At 42.1% G+C, this 17,338-nt stretch overlaps 1 protein-coding gene across 1 annotated transcript in view; it reads left to right on the plus strand.

The window, feature by feature from the left end:
* The window catches only part of GABBR2 (gamma-aminobutyric acid type B receptor subunit 2), a 383,643-nt gene that overhangs the window by 128,747 nt on the left and 237,558 nt on the right, over positions 1–17,338 (plus strand). The window lies entirely within an intron of this gene.

Genomic DNA, 17,338 nt, shown 5'->3' on the forward strand with positions numbered 1-17,338 from the left:
CTTTGTGAGGACGTACAATCATAGGTACAGCCAATGTTGAAGAGCATTTGGAGTGTTTCCAATCTGTTGAAATCACCTTGGCCATGTGCCGTATTTGTGCCAATGTAAGTTGTGGATGAATTCCTAGAAGTGGGATTTCTAGGTCAAGAAAAAATACATCTATAATTTTTCTAGAAAATAAATCTTCATTGAGTGAGTGAGAAAACTAATGAATGAACTTGAGTAAGAAGAGCAGGAAGTACAAGGGTAATACCCAAATGGAGTCATAAACAAGTAGACTAAACCTCTCTGTGAAAGAGGCTGGTTAAAAACCCTTCTGGCAACATTGTCTCTAGTCCAGCAATGTTCATTTTCTCACCTAAAGAAAGAGGCATTTCTCCTTGGTTTGTAAATTCAGCACGAAATTACAAAATTACGAATTCTTAGAGCTGAAATAAAAAGCTATATAGTGTTCTCCTTCCTTTTACAAGGAGGAGACCCACAGAAAGAGGGGGGGGGATCAACAGAGAGATGAAAAAGAAAACCCAAATTTAATTCAAGCCCATCTGATTCAATAAACAGTAAATGAAATATCTGCTTTGTAATAAAGCATAGTTGTTTTTGTTTCTACCAAGAGTTAGAGGGAGTACTGTACTACCAAAAGCCCTCGAGATTTTACAAGGGCACTGTGGTTCTGACCCCAGAGTGCTTTCTGTCACAATGACATCTTTTTCAACAGAACTCTCTGAGTGTAAATGATTTTGTTTTGCATTTTTTGGTGTCATTCTAGGACATTCAAATGGAGACATGATGATGAATTGGATAAGGTGGAGGCTTTGATTGGCTGTATGCATTCTGGTCCCCAGTGTGGGTGTTCACGTTTGCTGAGGGTAATCTGATATTACATAATCACAACATTGGGAGGTTCTGTTTCGATTCCAAGCAGGCAGTGTGGAGCAGCAAGTGGGTGTAGCCCAGCCCAGCTGTGGACTTGGTCTGTGAGCCTGGGCAAGTCCCTTGTCTTCCCTGGCCCTCGGTGTGGAAAATGAGGAGTTGGACAAGCACAGGGTGGCAGATAAATGAATAACGTTGATGCCATTATACCCCCTTCCTGTGCTAATTGTAGACATAACTAATTGATCACCACATGCTCTCCATTGACTTAACCCACTTCTCTCGGCAGCCACTGTCAGCCCTGTTGAAAATGTCACATAGGTTCGGGTGTATTTTACCGTCTCTGATTTGGATGGCTACTTAGGGTTACCAGCTAGTATACAAAATGCCCAGCTAAATTTGACTATCAGTTAAATAAAAAACCAATTTTTTAGGACAAGCATATTCCCCAAATTGATTAATACGGCAATACTCTTACTTAAGCCATTTCTACTTCTATAGTTATTTTTTTCTTTGTAATTAATTTCTTTTATTTGAGAGGTCTGCCCTCTTTATGCAACTTTTGATGATGCCCATTCGGCAGTGCCCAGATGAGAGCCATAGCACTTCTTTGTGAGGACATACTGTAGTATGTACAGCCAGTCCCCTACTGATGGACATTTGGGGTGTTTCCAATCTGATTGTTTCTGCACCTTGGCCACATGTCATATCGTGCCTGTGTAGCTTGGGGATGAATTCCTAGAAGTGAGATTTCTAGGTCAAGAGAAAATGGATCTATAATTTTTCTAGAAAATAAATCTAGCCTGTTTAAATCTTGCCTATTATGACTTAATTGAATGGAAAGTGATGGAGATTTGAGTAGATTTTACTCCTGAGGACCATATACTTTTGTTCGACTCCTTACTGAACCTGCAGTTCTGTTTCCCAGACCTCATCATTTGCATGTCACTTTCTTAATTGTGCCAAATCCATTTATCACTTACATTATTAACTTATTTAGTATTTTCTTTTAAATTGGCTCATCCTTTTATTTAAACACCATGAGTGGAAAATGACTATCGTTTATTAGGAAGATAGTACAAAAGTAAATAAAGAGAAAATATTCCTATTAAGATATATTAATCTGGAGCTCACCTAAAAATCATTGAACGTGCCACCAACAGTGCCCATAAAACACAATACTTAAGTAATGCAAACTTGCTGCCAATTTGTGAATCCCCTTCATGAACTTGGTAGACAGATGATTCATGAGCCTCTCTTTGAATACCTCCAGTGATGGGGAACTCAGTACTTAGCAAGATTTTGATTCATTTTTGAACATCTTACTATTAAATATTTGTACTTAATATTGATCCATAACAGCATCCCAGAAATAGTCAGACATTGATCCAAGTTTTCCATCTGGGACCCCACACAGTGAGTTTCCTCTGTTTGAATTCATTCATGCATTCATTTATTCAACAAATATTTGAGTGCTTCTATGTGACAGTTTGAATGCTTATTTTTTTTACAGTCTTATTGAGGGAAGTAAGGATGCAATTATAATGCAGTGTGGTCAGGTGTGGGTGGAGGTAGCCTAGACTGGAGGTTGGGGAGGTGTGTTTAGGAAGGCTTCTTCGCAGGGGAATGAAAGACAGTTGTGTATGTTTTGGGAAATACAAGGCTAGAGTGAGGATGAGAAAGGAGCTTGAAGTGGTTGAAAAGGTGGGGTTGACAGACCAGTTGAGCCTCCTTTCATTGTCCATTAGCACAAGGACTTACTTCCTATAAAACAGTTTCATGTACAAGTTCTCATTTTTTTTTTTTTTTTTTTTTGGTATTTTTCTGAAGCTGGAAACCGGAAGAGACAGTCAGACAGACTCCCGCATGCGCCCGACCGGGATCCACCCCACACGCCCACCAGGGGGCGACGCTCTGCCCACCAGGGGGCGATGCTCTGCCCCTTCGGGGCGTCGCTCTGTTGCGACCAGAGCCACTCCAGCGCCTGGGGCAGAGGCCGAGGAGCCATCCCCAGCGCCCGGGCCATCTTTGCTCCAATGGAGCCTCGCTGCGGGAGGGGAAGAGAGAGACAGAGAGGAAGGAGAGGGGGAGGGGTGGAGAAGCAGATGGGCGCTTCTCCTGTGTGCCCTGGACGGGAATCGAACCCGGGACTTCTGCACGCCAGGCCGACGCTCTACCACTGAGCCAACCGGCCAGGGCCCAAGTTCTCATTTTTTTTAAGAGCCCCAGAGCCTGACCAGTGGTGGTACAATGGGTAGAGAGAAACCCAAGGTTGCTGGCTTGAGCAAGGGGTCACTGGCTCAGCTGGAGCGCTCCAGTCAAGGCACATATGAGAAAGCAATCAGTGAACAACTAAAGAGACACAACTACGAGTTGATGCTTCTTCTCTCTCTCCATTTTCTTGTCCTCCTCTACCACACTGAAGAAAACTTCACATTCTTGGAAAACACTTTTGAATCTTTTTACCTTGAGTCAACCTAATTTTCCTGGGACTGCCCATAAAACAAATCTCAGAGATACAGAGGCCAGCATTCTGTACTCCATTTCTTCTGGAAGGTGTTGGCTCACAAGGGTACACTGAACCTAAGATGACTCCTTCTTTTGAAGCCCTGATATCCCTGAGATTCAGACCTTTTACAGCAAGGGGGCAAATAGTGCTGGGAGATCTGAAGGACAACAGGGAAGGCTCCCTGGAGGAGGTGTCTGTGAGCAGGCTTGGATGGATGAAGAGGAGCTGGCCCTGAAGAGATGGGAAGATACTGAAGATGAATATGCTGCATCCTCTTCCACTGCATGCATCGAGCTATCCTGCAGCACACGTGACCCCCCATCGATGTTATTTCAACCTGTCACCTAATTAAAGGTGCTAAATTGACATGAGGAGACTTGATTTTTGCAGTGTGGTAATTAAAAGGCAGTTGTCTTCACAGCTGTGATCATATGAGCGTGGTTCTTACCCCTAAAGACATCAGCTGAAAGCAAAGTGCAAAGGAGCTGAGGAAACCAAAGAGGTTTCTAATGTTAATTTGTTAATTTCCTGCATTTGTCACCTGCACAGCTGTGAGGGGAAAATGGAACATTTTACCCGAAGTTTAAGAGAAAATTAAAGACATGAATTCTAATTGTACACAATTAGACAAGCAATATAACCTTTTTTTTTTAAATTAACAGGCCATTTAAAAATCACTAGATTCGAATTTATAGAAGGCCTAATTTAGAATTATGTCTCTGCCTGGGGGGCAGCTATGTCTCTTTGAGCAAACGCTTTCATTCACCGAGGCTTCTCCTCTGTACAATGGGTATACTCCTTCACTTGGCCCTCCCTGGCAATGTGGTATTATTGAAGGGAAGGGCCTTATAAGTTAAAAGACCTTTCATACTTGTAAGAAATCCCATCTAATCTCATAACAGAATTCTAAGTCTAGAAGTTGTGATCTAACTTTAGCAATCACTAGTTGGGTGCCTATGCTATTTCCGACCTCATAACCACCCTGAGACAGGTGTGTGTCACCCCGGTTTACAGAGGAGACAGATCTCAAAAGGTGAGGTTATGTTCCCAAAGTTGCCTAGTGAGTAGTGAGGCTGGCATTCAGACCCAACCTGTCCAAGCTGAAACCCCAAATTCTTACAGTACAAACTGCTGTCTCAGCACTGACTTGGTTTTGCTGTTTCTCTGTTTTACTCCCATGCGTGACTTAAAAAAAAAAAAAAGAAAATTTGAGGAAAAGTAATATTTGATTTCCATTCTTCTTTACATAAAATAATAGAAGTTTTGAAGAGGGGAATGAAGAAGGAAACAAAAATCACGGAATGCCACATAACAAAAATAATTATATCATAGAGAGCAAAAAATTAAATTATCTTACAATTTACTATTTACAAATAAATCAAAGACATTTCCTAAACTAAGTAAGTGATGGGCAGTTGGATATTGGTTTTGTTATTACTCCTGCAGCGGAAACATGCATATTTCATTCACTTCTATATGTAGTTCATATTTTATAATAGAAATTTGAAAAGAAAAATGTGAAGAATTTTCTCTTAAATGAAAAAATCAAATGTATCTTTGACATTTGTTTCAGATAATTGAATTGGATCATTTTGGGAAATCAAAAGCATAATAAGCCATGGATGCAGCATGATTGTTTTTCATAAACAAATTTTATTTTTCTTGTCCCTTCTTTTAAATGTCCCAGTTGCTTTCCCAGCTGCTACCCAACTGCCTCTCTAAAACGCAGTCTTGCATGGTTGAGAGAGAGCTGCATGCCACGAACAAAAGCCCCAAGTTCAAGCCTAGCCTTGCCACTTGCTAACATTTGACTTTGAGGAAATCACTTAACCTTTCTGAGCTCCGGTTTCCTTATCTATTAAATGAGGGTAATACAATCTATTCTACCTACACCATGGGTTTTTGTGAAGATCAAAATTTAGACTAAAGTTAAACATGCTCTGGAAATTGTTTATCACAGAGAAGAAGCATAAAAGTGTATGGAATGAGCAAAGGCTCATGAAGTTGGTCTCACTGCTCTGCCAGTTGCTTACTGTGTGACTAAATGCAAGTGACTTAACCTCTCTGAGCCTCAGTCTCCTCATCTGAAAAATGCAGGTGACAATGGTGTCTACCTCATAGGGTTGTCTTGCACATTAAATGAGAAGGCAAATGCCAAGCTCTTCATGCGATGCTTGTCCCACGGCAGGCGCTCATTCTGCGATGGCTTCAAGGAGTGAGAATATCTGAGCTCAGATCCCAGCTTTGTCCCTTGCTAGCTGCCATGCCTCGGGCAAGTCACTCTACCTGCCTGAGCCTCAGTTTTTAGGACACAAAGGTAATAACGCCTTCCCTACCTGCCTCACAAATGGTTATGAGTTCCCAATAAGAACGTGGTCACCAGAGTGGGTCGTAAAAGCTGAAGTGCTGTGCACCTCTGAATGGATGATTAGGCACTAACCCTCAGCAACAGGATGGAGAAATGGGTGTTCCTCAGGTGGTTCCAGCCCGGCTCTCTCAGCCTAAAGAGGTTTCAAACCTTAGAGCAAGTCCGTGTGCGATGCCTGAACTGGCCTTTTGAGGGAGTGGGGCCTCAAGAACTCACCCAGATGTCTGGCATTCATTTTCCCGCATTACCTCGGGAGATGTTTTACAGCCACTCCACGTCCATTAATCTCACAGGCATCTATGTTGAAGCACTTTGTGTCCAAACAGTGTTTCTCTGGGGCTGGATGCAGCGGTGACCTGGCGCAGACCTGAAGTGGACCCAAGTTCCCAACGCACACCACCCGGTGCCTTTGTACACATCCTGGCACTGGCCACAAACAGGGTTTTGTCAGAAGCTTCCTGAGAAAGTTGCATTCCATTCATCTTGGCTGAAAGGAGCCCTAGATGACAAATACCTCCCTCATTTAATTACAGAAACAGTCAGCAAACCCATGGAAAAAGATTAAACTGAACAGAGAAAAAAACAAGCCTCAATCATTTCTCCCATCTCGCATCTGGCCCGAATTTCTCACCTAGGATTTAGCGAGTAGGGCTGCTCTTGGTGGGCTATACTTGCCACTGAAAACTTGTTTCTTTCTGCAGAAAAGGTAACTCAGAGGCCCCAAACCAGGTAAATACTGAATTGCATTTAGGCAAGAATTCATCAGTGGCCGGGAAGTTAATCAAGATTCTGAAGTTGGGAGGTGTATTTACATTATTTTTATCCAGGTTTATATCTGCAAAGAGGAGTGAGACACAGTGACAATTACCTGAATATATCAGATTGAATGAAACACACACCCACACAAAACTAACAATATCCTTAATCATTTTCCTCAGTTGTTAGAGAGAGAAGCATAGAATTTTGTGGTTGCGAAGAACCTTTGAAATCTTTGGTCCAATCCATCCTTTTCAGGGATGAGAAAAATAGACACCTACAGAGGGGAAATGATTTGCCCAGTTCTCACAGTCAGAGATGGAGTTAAGCATGGTTTCCCAGCTCCCAAACATGGCCTTGTATTTGTATCAGCTCTCCGCATCTCTCTGCACAGAGGTACTTAGTGTTCAATAAGCAGACCTTATATTCTCACAAAACATTGTGTGGCAAGTCGGAGCTGCCCACCCGGAGAGAGATGTTAATGGCTCTCTTCCCATCCACTTTGCTGGTTAAGAGTCCCAGAATCTGCAGGACCAACAGTGCCCACCATGGAAACTTGGGGAGACTCTGGAAGCCTTGGAATAAGCCATCTCTTCCCTGTGTTGCCAGGTCTCAGAAGGAAGACCTAGCCCTGGATCATTGCCCTATGTGACCTGGGACTGACAACCCAGAGCTGGTTGAAGAAAGGGAACTAGGTATGAAGTCAAAAGACCAGGTCCAAACTCAAAATGGATAAAAGACTTTAATGTAAGTTGTGAAACCATAAGCATCCTAGAAGAAAACATAGGCAATAAGCTCTCCAACATCACTCGCAGCAATATATTTGCTGATTTATCTCCATGGGCAAGTGAAATAAAGGACGGGATAAACAAATGGGACTATATCAAACTAAAAAGCTTTTGTACAGCTAAAGACAATAAGAACAAAATAAAAAGACAAACCACACAATGGTAGAACATATTCAAAAATACATCTGATAAGGGGTTAATAACCAAATTTATAAAGAACTTGTAAAACTCAACAGCAGGAAGAAAAACAATCCAATCAAAAAATGGGCAAAAGAAATGAATAGACACTTCTCCAAAGAGGACATACGGATGGCCAATAGGCAGATGAAAAAATGCTCAACATCACTAATCATTACAGAAATGCAAATTAAAACCACAATGAGATATCATCTCACACCAGTCAGAGTGGCGATTATTAACAAAACAACACATAATAAGTGCTGGCGAGGATGAGGAGAAAAGGGAACCCTTCTGCACTGCTAGTGGGAATGCAGACTGGTGCAGCCACTGTGGGAAACAGTTTGGAGATTCCTCAAAAAATTAAAAATGGAACTGCCTTTTGACCCAGCTATACCACTTTTAGGAATATATCCCAAGAACACCACATCAATGATTCAAAAGAAGAAATGGACCCCATGTTTATGGCAGCATTGTTTACAATAGCCAAGATCTGGAAAACAGCCCAAATGTCTGTCAGTGGACAAGTGGGTTAAAAAGCTATGATACATATATACAATAGAATACTATGGGGCCATGAGAAAGAAGGAAATCTTACCTTTTGCGACAACATGGATGGACCTGGAAACTATTATGTTAAGTGAAATAAGCCAGGCAGAGAAAGAAAAATACCATTTGACCTCACTTATTTGAGGAATCTAATGAACAATGTGAACTGAGGAACGGAATAGAGGTAGAGGTGGGATCAAAGGGACCAGAGGGAAAGCGGACAGAGGGAAAGGGGATGAGAGGATGGGATCAGAGAAGGGAAGGAGATTGGTGAAATTATATACACATAACACAGCGATATAGAGAGCAGAAAAGCAAATCCTGGAGGGAAGCGGGGGAGGGCATTGTAGGGAGGGGGTCAAGGGGGATGTTGAGGGGAACATGGGGGAGGGGGGATGCATTCAGGGGGACACTAGAATCTATGTAAACACAATAAATTAAAATAAAAAAAAAGACCAGGTTCATATTTCCCATACTGACCTTGCACAGCTATGTCACCTTTCTGGGCCATGGTTTCTTTAGCTGTAAAATGGATGGTAACTCCTACCTCAAAGGACCAAGGAGGGCTCTAAGATTCATTGACACTCCAGAAGTTTGGAAGCTTCACTAATGATGAAGTGGATGGAGCAGGATTGAGAAAATCCTCCCAAACTTGGTCTCCTGGCATTCTGAACCTTGCCTCATAAAATAATCATTGTCCTGTCTGGTGGTGGCACAGTGGATAGAGTGTCAGCCTGGAATGCTGAAGTCCCAGGTTCAAAACCCTGAGGTCACCGGCTTGAGCATGGGCTCATTCAGCTTGAGCACGGGCTCCTCAGCTTGAGCCCAGAGGTCACTGGCTTGAAGCCCAAGGTTGCTGGCTTGAGCAAAGGGTCACTGGCTCAGCTTGAGCACCCTGTCACACTCAAGGCACATATGAGCAGCAATCAATGAACAACTAAAGTGATGCAACTATGAGTTGATGCATCTCACCATCTCTCTCCCTTCCTGTCTGTCTCTCTCTCTCACTAAAAAAATAAAAATAAGAAACTAATCATTTTCCTAATCCAAATCTCTACAGGGTCTGGCTTTTGTTGTTGATTGTCCTTACTGTCTCCTCTTTTTTTTTTCTTTCCTGTTTGCTCCTCTGTTCTTCCTTTGCTATTGGTACTCACAGTCATGATTCTTAGGAGGGACTGTAGTGTGCTGGTCTGGAGAGGATGTGGGGTGGAGGAGGGAAAGGGGGGGTTTCTGAGGCTCCCACCAGGAAGCCAGTGCACTGGTTTAAGTTAATTAATAGTAACAACTAATGTTTGTGTAACAGGAAGTATGGGCCAGCACATACATTCATTAACACATTAAATCCTTAAAATATAAGCCCATGACTTAACTTCTGGTATTTTTTATCCCTGTTTTTTTTTTGTTTTGTTTTGTTTTTGTATTTTTTTTCTGAAGCTGGAAACGGGGAGAGACAGTCAGACAGACTCCTGCATGCGCCCGACCGGGATCCACCCAGCACACCCACCAGGGGCGACGCTCTGCCCCTCCGGGGCATCGCTCTGCCGCGACCAGAGCCACTCTAGCGCCTGGGGCAGAGGCCAAGGAGCCATCCCCAGCGCCCGGGCCATCCTTGCTCCAATGGAGCCTTGGCTGCGGGAGGGGAAGAGAGAGACAGAGAGGAAGGAGGGAATGGAGGTGGAGAAGCAAATGGGCGCTTCTCCTATGTGCCCTGGCTGGGAATCGAACCCGGGTCCCCCGCACGCCAGGCCGACGCTCTACCGCTGAGCCAACCGGCCAGGGCTATCCCTGTTTTATAGATGAGGTGATCAACACACAGTTGGGTTAAGTGACTTGCTGGAGGTCATACAAATAATAACTAGAGTCAGGATTGTATTTAAGTTCTTCAGTTCACACTCTTGTGTACAACACCAAAGTGCCCCTTGAAAGTGAGGGCAGCTGTTCTGCTGAAGCCCTCTAACTCAGTGGTTCTCAACTGGAGGCAAGTTTTGCCTCCCAGGGTACAACTGGTAATGCCTACAGACATTTTTAGTTGTCAAGACTAGGGACAGAACAACTGGCATTCAGTGGGTAGAGATCAAGGCTGCTGCTAAATATCCTACCATGTGTAAGACAGGCCCCTACTGTACAGAAGTATGCAGTCCAAAATGCCAGTGGTGTTGATATTGAAAAACCGTGCCCTACCTGGACATGTACTCCATATGTAGCCTGAGCAGACAATCACAGTGCAACTCTTATCTTTATTTGGCAAGAAACTTCACTGCCTTTGAGCATCCATTGTGTCACATATTGGCTTATATAGAGCAAGAGGTCACCTAAACTCCTTACGGTAGTTTCCCCCTCACCAATTACTATTAAGCCCCACATTCTCTGAAAAAAAAAAAGGAATAGGGAAAAAAAGGAACCTGCGGCTGCTGAAAAGCAAATCAGCAAACCTGCAGAACAAAGAACCTGAACAGCTAACAAGTTTATGTACAGCTACTCAACCACATTGCAGTCAAAGTGCTGCAAAGTCAAATGCTAATGAAATGCCACCTTATCCCCAAAATATTAGCAAAGATTAGAAAGTCAGATAATACCAAATATTGGCTAGGATGTAATGAGACAAATACCCTTGTGCCCTGCTACTGGGAATGTAAACGGTATAGCCATTTTACCAGAAATGAGTGAATATGCGCATGCCCTGTCATAAAAGAGATAGAATAAAATAAGGTGCTCTTCCAGAATGCAGAGAACAAGGACCAATAGATGAAATCATGGAAGAAAATATGAGAGCTATGGATTTGGAGAATGCAAAGAGAACACATAGATGATCAGGTTTTCTGGAGGACAGTTAAAGAATATATATGAATATAATATAAATTTATACAATAAGTATCATAGTATAGATTACATATAATACTATATCTATTATATAGTATATGTGTGTGTGTGTGTGTGTGTGTGTGTATTTTGTGAGTTGAAAGACTTGGGTGTATATTAAAGACTCCCTGTGTCCCAGATAAAATCAAGATCTATCTTGGAAATTTTTTTGAATTCTAAGAATTAAGAAAATTTTTTCCTGCATTCAAACAGAGAAAACCAGATACCTACAAATGAACAACAATCAAACTAGCCCCAGATTTCTCCTCTGCCTCACTATGTAGTTTCAAAGGGGAAAAGTGGTAGCCTAAGAATTTTATACCCAGCTAAATATCATCATGAGTCAAGGCAATAGAGCAGGGGTCCCCAAACTATGGCCCGCAGGCCTCATGTGGCCCCTTGAGGCCATTTATCCGGCCCCTGCCGCACTTCTGGAAGGGGCAGCTCTTTCATTTGTGGTCAGTGAGAGGAGCACAGGATGCATCCACATCCTGTACTCCTGGAGTACTGTGTGTGGCAGCACCGCAAAGCACGGAGTCGCTCACATACAGTACTACTTCCAGTGACGCGGGACGCACGTTCACGGCTCCGGAAGCGCGTCATATCACTTGTTACAGCTAGTGGTGACAGATATGGAACCGGACATTGACCATCTCATTAGCCAAAAGCAGGCCCATAGTTCCCATTGAAATACTGGTCAGTTTGTTGATTTAAATTTACTTGTTCTTTATTTTAAATATTGTATTTGTTCCCGTTTTGTTTTTTTACTTTAAAATAAGGTATGTGCAGTGTGCATAGGGATTTGTTCATAGTTTTTTTTTTATAGTCCAGCCCTCCAATGGTCTGAGGGACAGTGAACTGGCCCCCTGTGTAAAAAGTTTGGGGACCCCTGCAATAGAGGGTCATTCTCAGGAAGTTTTCAATCCCATACTCTTCTTCAGGATATTAAGTGATAATCTAGAAGGTTGAAACAAGAAGCAAGATTAATATATCCAGAATGGAGAAGGGTCGATCTATAGTCTCAACCTCAAAAGGGAGAAAGGAAACAAAAAGGAAACATTAAAAAGAGCAAGACCACTAAAAAGATAAGTGCAAAATGAAGTATTTATTAACAGTAATAAGCATATATATTTAAAATTCATTCATGTACTCTTTTCAAGAAATATTCTTGGCCCTGGCCGGTTGGCTCAGTGGTAGAGCGTCGGCCTGGCGTGCAGAAGTCCCGGGTTCGATTCCCGGCCAGGGCACACAGGAGAAGCGCCCATCTGCTTCTCCACCCCCCCCTCCTTCCTCTCTGTCTCTCTCTTCCCCTCCCGCAGCCGAGGCTCCATTGGAGCAAAGTTGGCCTGGGAGCTGAGGATGGCTCTGTGGCCTCTGCCTCAGGCACTAGACTGGCTCTGGTCGCAACAGAGCGATGCCCCAAATGGGCAGAACATCACCCCCTGGTGGGCATGCCGGGTGGATCCCAGTCGGGCGCATGCGGGAGTCTGTCTGACTGCCTCCCCGTTTCCAGCTTCAAAAAAATACAAAAAAAAAAAAAAAAAAAAAAAAAAAAGAAATATTCTTTAAAATGATTTTACTAGCATACAAATAGAAGGAGGATCAGTGCTATGGCAGGCAAATGCAGGCAAAAAATAAAGTAACAGTTTCAATATTAACATCAATCAAAGTATAAAATAAAACAAAAAGCAATAAAATGACAAATGGTTTCTTTTACCCTGAAAAATATTTTAACCCTGAGTTTACTCAGTGATTAAGTGCCTGATATTTGTATTAGACCAGGGCATATGTTGCTGAAAAACTAACACTAATTGTGATTAAAATTTATGCTCAAAACAACAAAATCAAAGGATGTAAAGCAAAAACTGTTGAAATAGTACATGAAGAAATTGTCAGATGTAACGTAGAAAAATTTAACAAACCTTTTAGTCTTTGACAGGTCAAGTAAATAAAAATACAAAGCGTGTGGTAATACTATAACTGGTTAGTTTGATTATATCGCTTATGCATAAATAGTCTGGTGATTTTGTAGTTTACAACTAGAGACTCCATCTGCTTTTCCAGCCACTATAGAACTTTTATAAAAATTTATTTTTAAAATAGGCCACAAAGGAACTCTCAATAAACTCCAAAAGCAAGCGCTGTACTTGCCAAATTCTCAAGACAATGCAATAAAACTAGAAATAACAAAACTAGAAAGTAAATTTAAAAGTACTTGCTGAAATAAATCCTTAGCTTAGAGATGAACTCAAAGCCTCAATTACTGTGTGTTTAGAAGTGAACTTGATCCTGGCCTGTGGTGGCTCAGTGGACAGAGCATCAGCCTGGAATGCTGAGGTCGCTGCTTCAAAACCCCGGGCTTGCCTGGTCAAGGCACATACTGGAAGAAATGAACTTGGTTGTCTGAAATAAGACAGGAGAGGCCAGAAAGGTTGGGTCTTTCAAATTAGAGCCCTATTTCAAAGGCCCTTGTTTCAAGATGCTGAGTGACTGACTGTGTTGAGGGGGAAGGTCTGGCAAGTACATCGGAGGCAGGTGGCAGCCATCAGGATGAGAAAGAACACTGGTGTTAGAGTCCTTTGGATCTGAATTTGAGTCCATCTTTTCTCTCTCTTATAGGTGACTGGGGATATCTCTGCATCCCCCCATTTCTGGGTCTCAGCCTGCTTGTTCAAAACTGAGGGTGTTAATCTGTCAGAATGGCTATCAGCAATAAATCAAAAACAAGTGTTTGGTGAGAATGTGAAGAAAAGGGAGCCCTTGTGCACTGTTGGTAGGAATGTATAGTGGTGCAGCCATTATGGAAAATACATGGTGTTTCCTCCAAAATTTAAAGATGGATCTGCCTTATGACCCAGCAATTCCATTTCTGAGTATATATCTGAAGAAATCCAAAATGCTAATTCAAAAGAATATGTATATACCTCTACGTTTATTGCAGCGTCGTTTTCCATAGCTAAGCTATGGAAACAACTGAAGTGCTCATCAATAGATGAGTGGATAAAAAAGCTGTGGTACATATATGCAGTGGAATATTACTTGGCCATAAAAGAGATGAAACCTTACCACTTGCAATAGTGTGGATGGATCTGGAGGGTATCATGTTCAGTGAAGTAAGCCAGAGAAAGACAAATACTGTATGATTTCATTATATGTGGAATCTAAAGAACAACATAAGTGAACAAACAAAGTTGAAGCAGACTCATAGACACAGAGAGTGAAATGGTGAACGCCAGAGGACAGGGGTTAGAGGGGATTGGCTGAAAGAGGTGAAGGGATTAAGAGGTATAAATCAGTAGTGACAAAATAGTCATAGGGATGTAAGTAACCTATAGTGAATAGAGTCAGTAATATTGTGATAATTATATATGGCACCACTAGGGGAACTGAAAATATTGGGGGGAACACTATATAAGGTACGTGATTGTCTAATCACTGAGCTGTACACCCGAAACCAATACAAAATAAAACTGAAAGGAAAAAAAAACAACTAAGATTGTTGGCCTCTATCTGTGGTTCTCAACCTTCCCTGGGCATCACAATCATCTGGGAAGTTTTTAAATAATACAGATGCCCTGCCTATGTGCCCAAAGGTTCTGATTCAGTTGGTTTGGAGTGAGACCAAGTCATTAATATTTTTGAAAATCTCTCCAGGGGATTGCAGTGTGCAGCCAGGGCAGAGAATCCCAGAGCTAGAGGATTTTGCAGGCTCCTCTGGCTCTGCAGTTCAGGAGCGCTAGTAGGCACCTGCAGTCTTTGCTCAGGGAAGGAAGTTTCAGGGGACGGAAGCCAGAGGAACCGTGATGCCAAGCCATCTAATCAAAGTGTGCATTATCTCAAATGGTGCAGAAAATGTCAGTGCCATTTAATATTTTGCACCCAACATGATTTAGACCCGGGGCATATATTGTACTCCAAGCCCATTGTAAACACAATGGACCATTTATTCACTGAACAGTAACCACTATAATTACCTACAGGGCAAACATATGAGGTTGTTCAAGCAACAATTAATTGTGGACCTGGAACTAATGGGACAATAATGGTAAAGTATCAACCCGAGTGCGATTCAGAAGTCACATCAGAAAACCAACATTTCCCAAAATGTATTAGATAAGCATTTTTGGGGATGTGATGGCACATATCCCATCCCAGACCCTGAAATCGTTGCTCCCTGATTTTTCTAATAGCTCATTCTTATACTGGTAACTGTAAGAAGCTTGAGTGTTGCTTGAATATTGAGAGAAAAATCCTAAGTACTAGGTTTTAGGGGACTGCAGAGAGCTTCTATTACTTGAGCTCACTAAAGGACCTAACATCACCTGTCAGCTAGGGTACTGCTGATCTTGTTTGGGTTGTGGGATCCTCTTCGTGAATCTGCTGGGAGTCATGGATCCTCTTTTCAGAAAAATGTGTTTATATGCACATACACACCCACACAAACTTTTTCGTACAGTTTTTGGGGAGCTCATAGACACCTCGAAGCCCCTCTGTGTTCTCTCTAGGTCACGGTTCAGCCTCTGTTTGCTTACCTCCAGACACAGGGATCTCACTATTTATAATTACAGGCCTTTCATTGCTGGGTAACTCTGAATACAGATGTTCTTCTATGTGTCCAGTTGGGATTTTCCTCTCTGTAGGTTTTTTTCCATTATCCCTTATTGTAACTAGATTATTTTAAAACAAACAAACAAACAAACAGCCATTCTATTCTTGACCTTTACCAGATAGGATGATGTCCCTATCTCTGTGAAGATCTTAAAAATAGGTTCCTGTAGGTGCTCTTTAGTTCCAGATGACAGCAGATGAGCTCTTGTTTGTTCAGTTCCAACAGATGGGATCTGTTTAGGCTGCTGAGTGGACATAGGAGATTCGGGAATTTGGGGTAGTGGCTCTCCACCCTCTGAGCCAGACCAGGAAAAGGGACAAGATCTCTACTGCCTCATTCTTCCAAGGCCTTGGGACGGGGGAGGGGGGACAGAGTGCTTCCTCAGATAACAAGAGCATCTTCAGCTGGGGCTTGAGGGTACCAGGGTGTTATTTCCTTGGATGCTGAAACTGGACTCTGAGGAGCTTCAGATCTGAAGCTGCTGCTCCAGGCAAAAATGTAGGAAGAATGCCAGTGGCAGCAACAAGTGAGCTTACTCCAGTCATGCCATTTTTGAATCAAAGATTAAATGAAACAAAGGAGGAAGGAAAGAAAGAAGGAAGGGAAGGAGAGAGGAGGACAAAAGGAAAGAGGAAGGGAGAAATGAAAGACAAACTAGAAGAAACCATGAAGAAATTCTTTTATAAACTCAGAGTGGGAAATATGACACCAAACCTGAAGACATAAAATTTAAAAGTGAATAAATTCACTTTATTTTTAAATACTTCAAAAGGAACATCAAGCCCTGGCCATTTCCCCCTCCTTCTTCCCCTTCTCTCCCTCTCCTCTCTCTCTTCCTCTCACGCAGCCCCTGGCTCAGTTGGTTCTAGTATTAGCACCAGACACTGAGGATAGCTCGTAGGTCCCAGCGTCAGCCTCAGGTGCTAAATATATAGCTCAGCTGATTGGAGCATCGGCCCAAGACTGAAGTTGTCGATGGATCCTGATCTGGATGCATTCGGAAGTCTGTCTCACTATCTCCCTTTTTCTCAATTAAAGAGACAAAAAAAAAGAAACATCAAAATAAAACGTATACAGAGTGGTGGTAAGGGTAGATTAGTAAACATATCATAAAGGGCCAATTTCCTTAATATAAAAGATCATTTCTACCAAGTGATAAGAAAAACAAGTCAAATTGGAAAACAGGCAAAGAATGTGAACAGCTTCCAGAAAGAATCTGCAAATTGTTCTCAAATATAGGAAGAGTAACTCACGCTCACTCATAATAAGATAAATGCAAATTAGAACTTCAAGATACGATCATCCTACCATCACGCTGCAAAGATCAGTAAGTTTGGTCGGCACCTTCTGTGGATTAGGCCGAGGGGAATGGAGACCAGAGATCAGAGGAAGTGTTGTGGAAGAGGTGACGTTTTGAGTTGGGCCTTGTAGGACAGATCATTAAAATCCAATTTAGCAACTTTCTGGCACTTAAAAGAAAAAGATGACACAATAAAGGGAAAGATGGGCAGATTAGACTACTGAGTGTAAATTAAAATACACTCACAAAATGGGAAAGCAAACAAATGGATGTTTACACCAACTGTAACAGCCCGAGTTGAATGCTATACATATAAAAGTCTTCATTACCCTCACTAAGAAAAGCATTAGAGCACCACTCAAAAAAGAAACAAAAGACATGAAAAACAATTCCTATAATACCACATAGTACTAGCTGACAACCACATGGAAAAAGATTAAACATGCATAACCAATGAATGCAACATGTTCCCAGTTTTTCAGTGATAAAGCCTTACAAAATTAGAATAATGTTTTATTTGCTCTGTTGAAAAGAATGTGGTGAAATTGGC

The sequence above is a fragment of the Saccopteryx leptura genome, chromosome 2 (assembly GCF_036850995.1).
Source record: "Saccopteryx leptura isolate mSacLep1 chromosome 2, mSacLep1_pri_phased_curated, whole genome shotgun sequence".
Classification (NCBI taxonomy): Eukaryota; Metazoa; Chordata; class Mammalia; order Chiroptera; family Emballonuridae; genus Saccopteryx; species Saccopteryx leptura.